Here is a 12,730-nt window from a genome sequence, read left to right on the forward strand (position 1 = left end):
ATACTCCAATAAAGATGTTAAAAAAAATAATAATAATTTAAAAAATAAAGAAAGAAAAGCTTCCAAGTAGATCGCTGTTAGAAATCGGTGAGTTAGATTCTTTTTTTCTTCTGGGAAGGAAAACAAGAAAGAAGGAAGAAAGGGAGGGATGGAGGGGAGGGAGGAGAATTTTTGTTTATCAATTGCCTGTTTGGACAAGGCATTGTGCCTTCATGTGCATTTAATCTTCCCAATAACTCTGATACTTAAATAGTATGAACCCATTTTAAAGATGCAATCACTGATCATAGAGAGCTTAAGATATTTCCTAAGGAATTTGAAACAGGACATTGGTTCTGTTTTTCTTGGTCCTTTCCACCACACCGTGACAGCCATTCAACTTTTCTTTAGGCTCACAATGCTTCCCCCACCCTCTTTTTCCTCTCCTTAGCTTTCTGGTAAAACCTGGTATGCAGCATTTCTGTATGAGTGGCAAATGAAGTCAGTGTTACATTTTTTTTGGAGGGAGAGGCAGTTTTGCATTTTAAGCTTAAATATGATGGGGAAATGACATACTTTATTCCCTTATAATAACTGTACACATAAAGCAGCTTAATTAACAGTAAATGTAGGAGTTTTCTGAGAGAGGCCCTTTCTAAGCAAAGCACCCGTACCCTATAGCTTCAGGCCTATCAGTAAGGCTGGCCCTGCTTTTTCCATTTCCCAGATTAGCTAAAGACTTCATGGAATAGGAACAGATGCAGGCAGATGCTCTCCCTTGATAATAGTTTATTCATTGAACATTTATGGAGCACCTACTGTGTGCTAGGCACTAAGAATAAAAAGAAACATGTGTGACACTAAAGGCAGTTACAGCTGAGCAGCAAAGACAGATGTAGTAACCATAATTAAAATATGATAAATATAGTCGTGGAAGCGCATTGATGGAGGTAAAGAGGAAGGCCTGATGGGCCACGCTGGGCTCTGGCAGGGAGGGGAGGGGGCTGGCATCTTGACATCAAGGTGACTTTTGAAGCGTGTGGTTGGGTCCAGTCATTGCACCCCTTTGACGATTACCTAACCACCAATGCTTGAAAGATCCTTCCCTGAGGATGGTAGGAAAGCTATTAAAGAGGAAATCCAGGTTGTAAGAAGTTCAATGACTTGTCCAGGGTCGCAGAAGCCATCAGAGGTAGAAATTAGAAGACCCCCACTCCTGTGTTCTGACTCCAAGTTTAGTGTTCTTTCCATGACGCTGAGTTTCCTCTGCTGGTTCAGCTTCTGGCAGGGCCACAGAGCTGAGAACATAGCTGGTGACTTGTAGCGTCAGGTGACATCTTGATTATTTTTTCCAGTTGAACCTGGTTGCCAAGGAAAATTTTCTCCCTTCTGAACCTGGGCAGTGAATATCTCAGATGAAAATAGAGCCTTAAAATGAAAGAAATCCAGAAAACCCCAGGTATAAAATAAAATCTGAGATGTATCGCCCTATTCAGAAATTTATGGTATAAATACAGGTGTCCATAAATATTTAAAATCATCAACACCCTTTTGCCTTGGGTGTTAATATAATTTCATATTTTACAAATTAGGTTTTGTTCAAATAAATGTAATTTTATTTCAGATGCTTCTAACCAACCCCCCCTCATCTATATTACCAGTTTAAGCCATTGCCAATTTACTAATGATTCCCAAATAAATTTCTCCAGCCACAGATTTCTTCTAAATCTTTCCTGGTAGAAAGATTTAGAAGAATATGGCTGTTCCACAGGCCGTTAAACCTTGTATATCCCAAACCAAGTTCATTATTTTCTTTACGTAGCCTTTATTTGTATCTCTTTGACGTGCTATCATTAATTCAGTTGCCCAAGTCAGACACTAAGGTCTGTTGATTCCAGCTTTCCTGCCAAATACCCTCCCATCCCTCTTCCCCACCTCCCTGCCACAATTCTGCCACAGCCCCCATTCTTTGGCACCTAACAGCTGCCATGGATCTTAACTGTACTCCCTGAAACAATGAGTATTTTCCCACACTAATCCATCTTTCTTAGCGCCCAGAGCATTGTCCAGCCAGCTTAAACCAAACCAGAAGGCTTTTCTTATTTTAATTCAGTATTCAAACCTCTCTAAAAGGCTGGTCCATTTTCCCTTGTCAGTTAAGTAAAATACCTTGAAGATAAATTTCTTTGATGATTGAAGCTTTTATTGTGCCTCAAGGCCATCATTCTGAATACTGGTGATTATTATATACTCCCCATGTTGTAGGCAGCATGACATTTGGCTTAAATGGATGTGTTATTCTCTTTTAAGTTCAGTTTTAAAATAAACTTCTTACATCAGTGGTTCTTAACCTTTCTGGAGTCATGAACCCTTTTGAGAATGTGGTGAAACTTAAGGGTCTTCTCTTGAGAACAATGCACAGGCACACACACATATTTTGCCTACAACTTCAAGACTTTCAATTCATCCATGGATCCCTAGAACAATCATGAAATCTGGGCTGAGGACCCCTGCCTTATATGAAATTGTTTTCTTTCTTTCATGTCAGAGGCATGGTATACATTTCTATTTTAAGGAAATGTTCTTATGAAGTTGGTCCCACTTGATTTGATTAGCTGTAATACTTGCCCACTGTCTGGACCCTGATTTCAAGAATGGCCTGGGATAGGGCCGTTTACCTGTATCGTCTTCTTGATTACACCCTTAACTAGCTGTAGGACTTTGTGATGTCCTATAACTAGCAAGATACAGTAGAAATCAGCTTAGATCCTTAGTCAGGGGACCTAAATTCTCATCTCTATATGCTCTGCTAAGTTTATAAAATTTTTTTAGAAACACAACTCTAGTGTAAAATGAGGCACGTCTGCCATGATGGTATTTCGTTGTATTGGAAGAGTGCTTTCACTCCTGCTATTTCACTTTATCCTAACAAAGACCTGATGAGAAGGTCGATGAGTTATGTCTTCAATGCATAGGGATAAATAAGGAAGGGAACACAGACAGAGGCTTGATGCAAATTAGTTACATCAGGAAATATGTAAGAAGTCCCATTCTGGTTCTAGCCCCCAACTGCTCTTCAACTAACTTCATGATTTAATTCAAGCTACAGGTGATCAAGTCATCAACGCAAAAACGGTTGGACCAATTTACATCAAATGAGGTCTGTGCAACAATCTGATTGATTGTGGTAGGAAGAAAACAAGTTGTAGGCAGGCATGAATGATGACTAATAACATTTTGGCTGATTTGGTCGGCTACTGGTACACTCAGTTATTAATCATTTTATCTCATATAAAAGCGGCCATCTTGGAAAAGCTAAGAAGTTTGAACATATTTTGGTGTACAGATTTTTTTCTGAGCTACCCTTAACTATACTCAGAAGTTAGAAATACGATCTTTGTTAATTTTACCTGAGCTACCCAGCATATGTTTGGTATCCTCCAAAAAACCAGTCTTACTAGGCTGATTACATCTTTCCTTGTGCAAGAAGGAAACTGAAGCCCAGAATCATGAAATCATTTGCCTGAGGTCACCCACAGCTGATCAGAAGCACATCCAGAGAAGATCACAGGGGACTACTCATCCCCACTTATTTTCCTATCTTTTTAAGCAGGAAAATTAATATCCTGACACGTAGAAAATTCAACATCCAACAGAGAAAGGCTCGTAACAGCTGAAAAGTCATAATCAAGTTTACAATTGCCTTCCAAATACTACAGTTATGTATGTGTCCGCCCCCCAACACCTCCAGCACACACGCTGTTATTAAGTTCTACCTCATCAGAATATGCTTCTCCAATTAAATAGGTTCACCTTTGGCCTTACTTGCTTTTTCCTAGGGCCTGTCTGAAATATGGAGAAATAAGCTTGTCATTTCTCCAGTTAAAAGGATAAAACTGTTGCTACTTAAAACTTTGAATTTCTGTCAAATTGAACATTGGCATCGTAGCTCTCCAGAGGGCAGTTTTGTGTCAATGAGTGCATCAGAAGCTATTTTATGAGAGCCTGTGTTGTACTTGGCACTTTGTTAGGCAAGCCAGAAGAGACAGGAAAAAAAAAAAAATCCATAATCCTGTTAGAAAGGAATTGGGAGGTGGTGATTAAAAAAGCAAACCCCTGAAGCGGTTAAATAACATTGATGTCATATGTAGAAGTGAACATTCCAGAACAGAGAGAGACAATGATCAGTACACTCGAGAATAGTAAATAATGACTTTGTGGGCAAAATAGGATTTGAACTTGGACTTGACCAATGACATTGAAGGCTTGGGCAATGATATTGGAGTAGGAGTTAACAGAGGGTGTGAGATGGGCAATGTGTGACCAGCCTGACTGCAAGATTCGACTAGTTAGGATGCAAGTTGAGTTGGTTAGGTGGGTAGATAGGCAAAGAGAGTGATAATGAGGGCTCAAGGCCCTTGAATTTGAATCCCAGCTGGGTAACTTTGGGCAAATTACTTAACTTCTGTGTGCCTCCGTTTCCTTGGGTAAAATGGGAATACCAATAATCCCTCTCTCATATTGTTGTTGAGAAGATTTAATTAGATTTACAAGTTCCAAACACAAGTAAAGTTTAGAACAGTGCCTTCTGTGTGTTCCATGCACCTTAGTAAGTGTTTTTACACCCTTTGGTTTGGTTGGGAAGTTAAACTGAACGTGCTCCAACAACATTAACTATTATATTTAGGGTGAAGCCAGAAAATAAAGACCTGAAAGTGGTCTGAGGAGTTTGAACTTGAATAAACAACAGAGAGCCATTCTCAGGCAGAATTGGATTTAGAAAAGCTGGGCTTAGAAGGGATCTAGTCAAACCTCCAGAGAACTTGAGTACCTTGCCTTCTACACTTTACTAGTTGCTCAAAGAGCTCAGCCCTGGGGAAGGAAACCGTTTGGTCACCTTCACTGGCATGTGGATTGGTGACAAACAGCACAGAAGGCAATTGTCTGAAAAGAAAAAATTGGATTTCAAGGGATTAAAGTTAGTCAAATTTTTATGGTTCTTTCTCTTGGCAGTGGGTCTTTAAGGGTCCAGTTCTGAGGTTAATAAGTAAAAAAGCTGGAGAACCAGGTTGGTAGGTTGAATATTAATGAGCCCCTCTTGGAGAGTTACTGAAAAGTCACCAGTAACATGGTGCGATGATGTCTCCTCGAATTCTGAGTAGACCCTTGCCTTCTTCAGAATCATCTTTGACCCTGATAACCTCTAAGCGCCGGACAGGTCTGCACTGATTCATCCTTTGGGCATTCCAAGGAGACAGATAAGTAGAGCCAGACAGCTATGTCCAGTTGTTTAGGGTGGTGAGGTAGACTTAACTTCTGGAATCTGTCTACTAGTCAGTAGTCCTGAGACCCTCCTTAGGTTTACTTTAGTGAGGCTCTTCTCCAATTTGGACTGTATGGTCTTTACATAATTACAATGTCTTCCCTCTGGAATTTGCTAGTGATTCGTGGTCTGTGACTCTAAAGGGAAAAGACCTAACAGGTGACTTGCCATTTTCATTAAACTGAGCCAATCTCTCAAATAGGTAAACTATTTTTAAACCTACAGCAGCTGCAGATTATTTTGGATGAGCTCAAAAGTTTTCTACCGATCAGCTTTGTTTTTCAGATATGATACTCTCCTCCATGCTTTATGTTTTGCAACCTTGGCTTCTGCTGTCATCTTTTAGGAATTTGAATCAGTGACTTTACCTATACATGATGGTGACCAAGGTCAACAAGAGGCTTGGGGAAAAAAAATTCCTAAGCCCATTCTACTACTCCAAATGGGGAATCAGTGATAAAGAAGGGCCATGTATTTGCCAAACCTCAGTAATGCATACATAGTGATTAATATACACAATATTATGATTAATAGATGCTACGGAAAACATACCAAACAATGTACAAAGGACACAAACTAGGTACGACAAAAAGACATGCTCTTTGCTTTACCTGTCATATAGCCACACCATCTAAAATACATTCTCATGTTTGCAGAAATAAATATTAAGGATTATTTGTGAGAACTTCCCTACTGATTCCCGAGAACCTAATTATAGAAATGACAAATACAGTGAATGACCAGCAATATCTTTGTATTAAAAAAAAAAAAAAAGTTTTCTTGCTGTTGTAGAAGAATTCAAATAAAGCTAGTTATCCTTTCTGCCCTTTTAAACTGCCCTTGTGGGTCAGATGCCTGGCCCCCGCCCCCCAAATTTCCGGATGTGTCCAGAAAGCCCCTCTTATAGGGGCTTGGCCTTTTCTGTCCCTCTCTCTTTTTCTTCCCTGCCCCCTGCCCATTTTTAAAGGGCTTTAAAGAACATCTCTGGGAGACGAAAATAGCTCCAGTTGTGAGAGGCCTACACACTGGGAATGCAACTGAGAGATGCAAGTCAGCAAGTGCGAGCCGAGAGCAGGGGTGTCTGGCCTCGGGTGGATGCTCCTTGCCGTCTGGGTGCCGCCTCTCTGCCTGGGCCTGGTGGGTAGAAGGGAAAATGGTTTTTCAGGGGTGGGCGGTGGGTCGGGTAGGTTTGGGGTCCGGCCTTGTTAGGAATGGAGACCCCAGCGTTCGGGGCCGAGGGGGCTCTTCCTTCCCCTCCCCCCAGGTTTTAAAAAACGTCTTTTGCCCAGCCGGGGATTGGCGACGGTCAAAAGGGAGCTGTTGGCACTGAATGTCACCCTGAAGGTAAAATGAAAGACAAAAGATGAACGCATGCTTGCTTTCCGTTCGCAGCGGCGGCGGCTGCAGCGGCAGTAGCAACAGCAGGATTTAAAGGGGAAAAAAAAAAACCCCACCAAAAAAACCCCACGCACAGACACACATAAATACACACCCAGAGGCGTCAATTATGCCAACGCAGTAATGCAATCAAATCATGACAGTGCCGGGAATTTTTTTTTTTTTTTTTTTTTTTGCGGGGGGGAAATCTAGATATTTATTTTGCAAAAGGGAGAGAGAGAAAGGCATGCAAACAGAAACGTGCACATACCACGTAACCACCCGAGGAGAACCTGGCAGCCTCTCTCTTCTTCTGCCAAGTTATCATTGAGAAAACAGACAGGCATCATGACGTCCTGGGTCACAGGGAGTGCGGACCGACGCTACCAAGAGCAAAGGGAGGCGCCCGGGCGCTCCGGCTAGCGGCGGGCGCCCCTCGGCCCCTGGCCGCCCGGCTCGGTGAGTGCACAGCCGCGCGGGACGCGGACCCCGGGGGCCAGGCCGGCCCCGCACCCGCGGGGGCCCAGCGGGGGGCCGTGCCCTTGGTCCCGGCGCGCCGGCAGGCACCCCCTCGCCCGCCCGAGGTCGCGGGAGCCCAGTTAAAGGAGGCGTGTGTAAGATGTGCAATGTTCCTGCATGGGGGTTTTGTAGACTTTCCCAGCCAAAGCGACCGGCTTCGGCTTCTTTAAAATCCCCCGACGACTCACCTGCTTAACCTGCTGCAGTTCTGACCCTGCCAAGGTAACTGGTCCAAATCCTTATCATCAACATCTGCAGACAGACATTTGCATCTGGGGCATCCTTGATTTGCAGTCCTGGTGGAAATCTCTATTGCTCCCCGCCCCCCCCCCCCCCGCCTTCCCCCCTTCACTTGTTTAGAGTCTCTTGGAGGAAAAAAAAAAAAAGCAATCCTCCCTCCATCACACAACCATAAGTCCTATCCCGCTGTTGTAGACTCGCCTTACCATGACTGCAAAACTGTCAGCGCGTGTTGTAGAGACACTGACCAATTCTCATTTCCATGAGATTTGTTCTTTAAAACACCTCTCCCATCCCCCTTCCTGGATAGAGACTTCAGGGCTTGGGAAAGTGGCAAAGAGTGAGGGCAGAGTTAGGGCGCTGGGACTGGGATGGGTGCGGGGGGTGGGGGGAGTCCTCCGGTCTTAGGGGGCGAGGGGATCCGGGGAAGGAGTCGTTGGGTAGAGGGTGGTGTCAGGAGTTGAGGACCGCTGTCGTGGGCTGGCAAATTCTTCTGGTGCTTGCTGCTGCCGTAGTCCTAGGTGTCTCCTGCCTGTCCTCTACGCCTCATTCCCTGTCTCCCCAACCCGTTCACCTTCCGTGGGAGTCTCTGAAGTTACACGGAGGTCACCCGACCGTCGTGTCATTTTAAGTATTTCAAACCACCTACCCTCTTCCACCCCTCAAGTCTGTCTGATGCGTGCCGGATAGACCCTCGCCCCCCGCCCCCCCCCCATGCTTGGTGATGGGAGATTCTCAGAGAGAGAAAGACACAGAGGGCAAAGCTCTCTCCTCCCATTCTCTTCCCTTCTGGCAACCTTTTCCTAGCTGCACCCCTCCCCCATTCAGAATCTTAATGAACAATTCTGGAAAAGTCTGGAAGGTCCTGGAGAAACCCCTCGCATGCCTCACTGCTGTGGAATGATTATGTCTGTGTTTATTTCTTGTGCTTGCTTGGGTTATGTTGTGAATTGCCACATGGGTTGGCTTAAGCTAGGGAGGCTTGTTTGCTGTGTGTTGGTATTGTAGTACCAGGACCAGTGGCCACACAAAAAGACACAGGCAGACACAGAAAGCACAGGATTTTTCTACTCTAAACCAGAGGGCAGTGTTGAAAATAACACCTTCTCTCTCTCGATTAAAAAAAAAAAAAAAAGAAAGAAAAAAGGGAAAAAAGAAAGAAATTCTCAGCATGTGAGTTAAGTGCAGCTGTTAGGTCCACATATGACTTCCTGCTCTTTTCAAAACACTCCTGCTTAATACTTTAAGTCAAGAGCAAGAGACCTGGGGATGTTTTGAAGTGTTGCAAGCAGCTGAATGACTTGGTTTAGTTTTGAAGAGAGGCTCTCTTTTGTTTCTCACGCTGCCCAAAGACCAAATAGGGGACTGTGTTTGGAAAATGCCCAAATTCAGAAGCAGCAGGCAACAGAAAAGAGGAAGAAATGTCCTCCCGGGGAAGGCAGGGGATGGGATTGGGGAGTGGGGGAGAGGTGTCAGGGTTTGTTTTTTTTTTTTTCCCCTATCCAGTAGATTTGATATTATCAAAATGAGTTAACCAACCTGAGAAAACAGTTTTCTGTCCTTGTGGGCAAGAGAGGGAAATTTGAACAGTTCTCAGATCTGAGCTGAGGAAGGTACTTGAAAACATGGATGGAGATGAAGTCACGTGATAGGGTTTCTTTTCCTTCAAATACAAAAAGAGTTGAGTATATCATGAAACAGGCCTATCTGATCTTTGAAATATAGATTTGTCTGTCAAGCATGGCTTTGTTGTTTTTACTAAAACAATTCTCATAAGTCTTTCAACTCATGGTATAGAGAATTAGAAGTGTGTATATTGAGAACGGTATCATATAACGCATAGAACTATCCGTTGACTGGGGAGATGAACGTAGATAAAAGATCATCTCTTTTCTTTAATAAACCAAAATAGCATTTAAATCTTCGTGCATGGTGTATACGGAAACCCGCTGGTCTTTCTAAAGGGGAGATTGCCAAGGGAGCAAAGAGACCTTCTGATGGGTGGTGCTTTAACAACAGAGAGCAGATCAATCCATTTGGTTTCCATGTCTGTGCCACTCAATTTATTCTGTACAATTTTTCCAGAAATTAAAAGGTTACCAAGAGAGTTCCACGTTCCCATCTCCAACTGAGCACCACTTATTACTGCAACAGGATTTCAATATTAAGTGATCTGGAAGATATTTCATCTTTCATTTTGAGTTCTGAATTTGAATCAGCATGAGAATGGCAGGGCAGCAAGATGAGGTGTAACTAACCTCGTTGGCAGGCAGTGGAAGGGCTGGGAGGGAAAGTGTTGCTGGGAAGACTATCTGGGGCTGTTCTCAGCAACCTTGTTTACAGGGACATTTCAGATGCAGCTAGAACTTTCACAAGAGCCTGCCAGAGGTAATGGGCTTATGTTTGAAATTGATCCTAAGTGTCTCTTTTTTTTTCTCCTTCACGGACTTGCTATGCACCTTAGCTGAACACTCAAGGCAAAACTTTCCTTAAGCCCCATGACATTTGCTAATATAGACAAATCCCTGGATTACTGTGTCACAGGAAAGGAGGTTATTTATGAGGTTCTCCTTTGTTTGCAGATGTGTCCATGCAAGTAGCTTTAGCCCTGTTTTATTTGTTTATTTTTCAACGTCGAGCATGCTTGACTGTGTTCAATGCAAAACGAATCACATCCGAGGAAGTTAAAGTATGCCTTGCAGGTTGATCTATAAATTGGTTTCAATTAGACACTGGAGATCTCATTATCCCAGTGAGGGAAATTTATGACATAAAGTAGGAATTGTGTATTTGTTTCAAAATTGTTGGAAAACTGTGGGAACAGAAGGATTTTGAGGGAAATGCCAAAAACCACGTTAATGAAGAAAAACAATGTTGAGATACTTTTGAATAATAGATAGGATATGTGATGGTCAACCACAAGATAACATTTTTACACAGTATCTTTATGGCTTTAAATTGGCTGCATTGTCAAGTAAGCCTACTCCTCTATTAAGCCATTATACTTTTCAATTATTTAACATTTCTGGCCAACCTATCTTCTGTGGTCTTTTTCTGTACACATCAGAAATGATGTGTACAGTAGTAATGGCTGGCTGCTAGTGCGGGGACTTTGCAGTGGAGAAAGGTTTAATTTTAACTTCTTGGGACAAATACTACAAAGAATGCACAGAGGAGAAAGAAAATTTATGGAAACAGACGGAGCCCTATGCCACGGAGAGAGCTACAGCCTCGAAATGTACCTAATACAGTTTGAGTTAGTCTCACTAAGAAACCTTGACAGGATCTGCCTTCTAGGTACTGTGCATTTGGAAACACTATATCTCCATTTAAATGTAGATCTGTTTTCTCCAGGGAGCAGTTGGTGAATCCTTCCATTGAACCACTGGTATGAGGAAACCAACTGCAAATTTTTCCGTGAACAACAGAATCTGTCGTTTCAAAGAAACGATGACTGAGTTTCGTAATACTGTGATTTTTTGAAATTCACTGAAAATATCTCTATAAAGTCAAAATAACATACCTCTTGTGCCAACAAAGAAATTTTCTGTTGTCACTTTTTAAAAGCTGTGAAATAATTCTGCTTTGCAATTTAGTTTTGTTTTTTTTTAAATTTTATTTATTTATTTATGTATTTATTTATGGCTGTGTTGGGTCTTCATTTCTGTGCGAGGGCTTTCTGTAGTTGCGGCAAGTAGGGGCTACTCTTCATCGCGGTGCGCGGGCCTCTCACTATCGCGGCCTCTCTTGTTGCGGAGCACAGGCTCCAGACGTGCAGGCTCAGTAATTGTGGCTCACGGGCCTAGTCGCTCCGCGGCATGTGGGATCCTCCCAGACCAGGGCTCGAACCCGTGTCCCCTGCATTGGCAGGCAGATTCTCGACGACTGCGCTACCAGGGAAGCCGCTGCAATTTAGTTTTAAGGTTAGCATTGCCTTTCCAGTAGAGTAAGTGGCCTTAGGAATCAGAGGAGGGAATTACGTAGGCGTTCTATGTGCTCCTTTTGCTCTCAGGCTAGCAGATGGGGGCAGGGTGCTGTAGGAAAGCTGAAGGATCTTTCTCTGGAACCATCTTCTTTTGATTATTTTGAACCTAATTTGTGAGAGTATTTTGTATTGGAATCAGTGGTGGTGGTGGCCAAAAAGGAGAGCCGGATCCTGTGGAGCCTTCTTTTGAGAGATGATTGCAGAAAGTAATTCAGTCTTTTGAAATAGAATGTAGACACACAACCTAATGATTTTGGATCTTCATATTCAGGTAACTGGGAATATCTTTGCAAATCATTAAATAAAAATTCCCTAAGTAGACATTGTGATGGTGCTAAGACCCTGTGTGTCTTTATCACATAGCTAGGACAGTTTTCTTTTCCTTGGCAATTAGATTCCATTCATTTACTCAACCCTGAATGATTTCTAATTGTGAAGGCCCACTCCTCCCTTAGCTGACTTGCTGCATCGTATTGGGTGTAAATCCCACCTCCCATTCTCCCTCTGATATATACACAATGTACAGATATTTTATAACGTATTTATACCATTATGCTCAATAATTCCTGTGGTTGTGAAGAATCATTGATAGTTTTAAATCAGGCTTCTGTTTATATTTCTATTACGAAAGATGCTTTGTTCATGTAAACAATGGAATGATCATAGTTACCACAAAAGAGGGTTAAATGTGTTTAGAATTCCTGTGATAAAATGCAAGACCCTGGAGAATCAAAGCTATTTTATTTACTTATGGACACTTATAGCTGTTTCAGGTGGCCCGTCTGCTAAAATAAATAACCTGGATAGGATCCTTTAAAGGATGCTAATTAATGAATGTGCTTGTTTTATTTTCCTTACACAAATGAATTTTTGTTTTTAACTTGGCAAATATGCATATCTGACACAGTGATCTTTTACTGTTTGGAAGATTCAAATTCAGAATGCTAACTTCATATGAAGCACAGCAAAACTTTTGTACTCCTAGTCTCTGATACATATGTGGTAGGATAAACAGTGTTTCCAGATATCTGTGTTACCAGAGTGACCCATTTAAATTTGATCTCACTCTAAGATATATTTGATTAATAAGGCTGATTTTATGACCAATATATTCACAAATACTTGTTTTCATTAGCACAATTATAGATCGTGAGGTAAATTTCGATATATGTTAAATACTAACAACAGAAATAACTAACATTTGTATAGTGTGTTACAATTTATAAACATACATTATCTATAAGCTGTCCTTTGGAAGAATATCTATTGCATTTTCTTACTCAAGAAGGCAATCAGTTTTTACAAGG

At 42.2% G+C, this 12,730-nt stretch overlaps 1 protein-coding gene and 1 long non-coding RNA gene across 12 annotated transcripts in view; one reads left to right on the top strand and one right to left on the bottom strand.

Annotated features, from left to right (window-relative positions):
* ESRRG (estrogen related receptor gamma) overlaps positions 1-12,730 on the top strand; it is a 629,476-nt gene that overhangs the window by 40,261 nt on the left and 576,485 nt on the right. For 2 of the 11 annotated variants that reach the window (XM_059942519.1, XM_059942554.1), the window contains exon 1: positions 7,028-7,138. The exons of the other annotated variants lie outside the window; for them this stretch is intronic. The gene's annotated coding sequence lies outside the window, so the exon portion shown is untranslated. Of the gene's footprint in view, positions 1-7,027; positions 7,139-12,730 lie in introns of those variants that run through there. 11 annotated transcript variants of the gene reach the window in all.
* On the bottom strand, positions 781-7,139 carry LOC132376800 (uncharacterized). The gene is made up of 3 exons (XR_009506417.1): positions 6,951-7,139; positions 6,329-6,436; positions 781-1,407 (listed from the first exon to the last, which is right to left on the bottom strand). It is a non-coding gene; the product is annotated as an uncharacterized LOC132376800 (long non-coding RNA).

Source organism: Balaenoptera ricei, chromosome 1 (assembly GCF_028023285.1).
Source record: "Balaenoptera ricei isolate mBalRic1 chromosome 1, mBalRic1.hap2, whole genome shotgun sequence".
NCBI classification, from domain to species: Eukaryota; Metazoa; Chordata; class Mammalia; order Artiodactyla; family Balaenopteridae; genus Balaenoptera; species Balaenoptera ricei.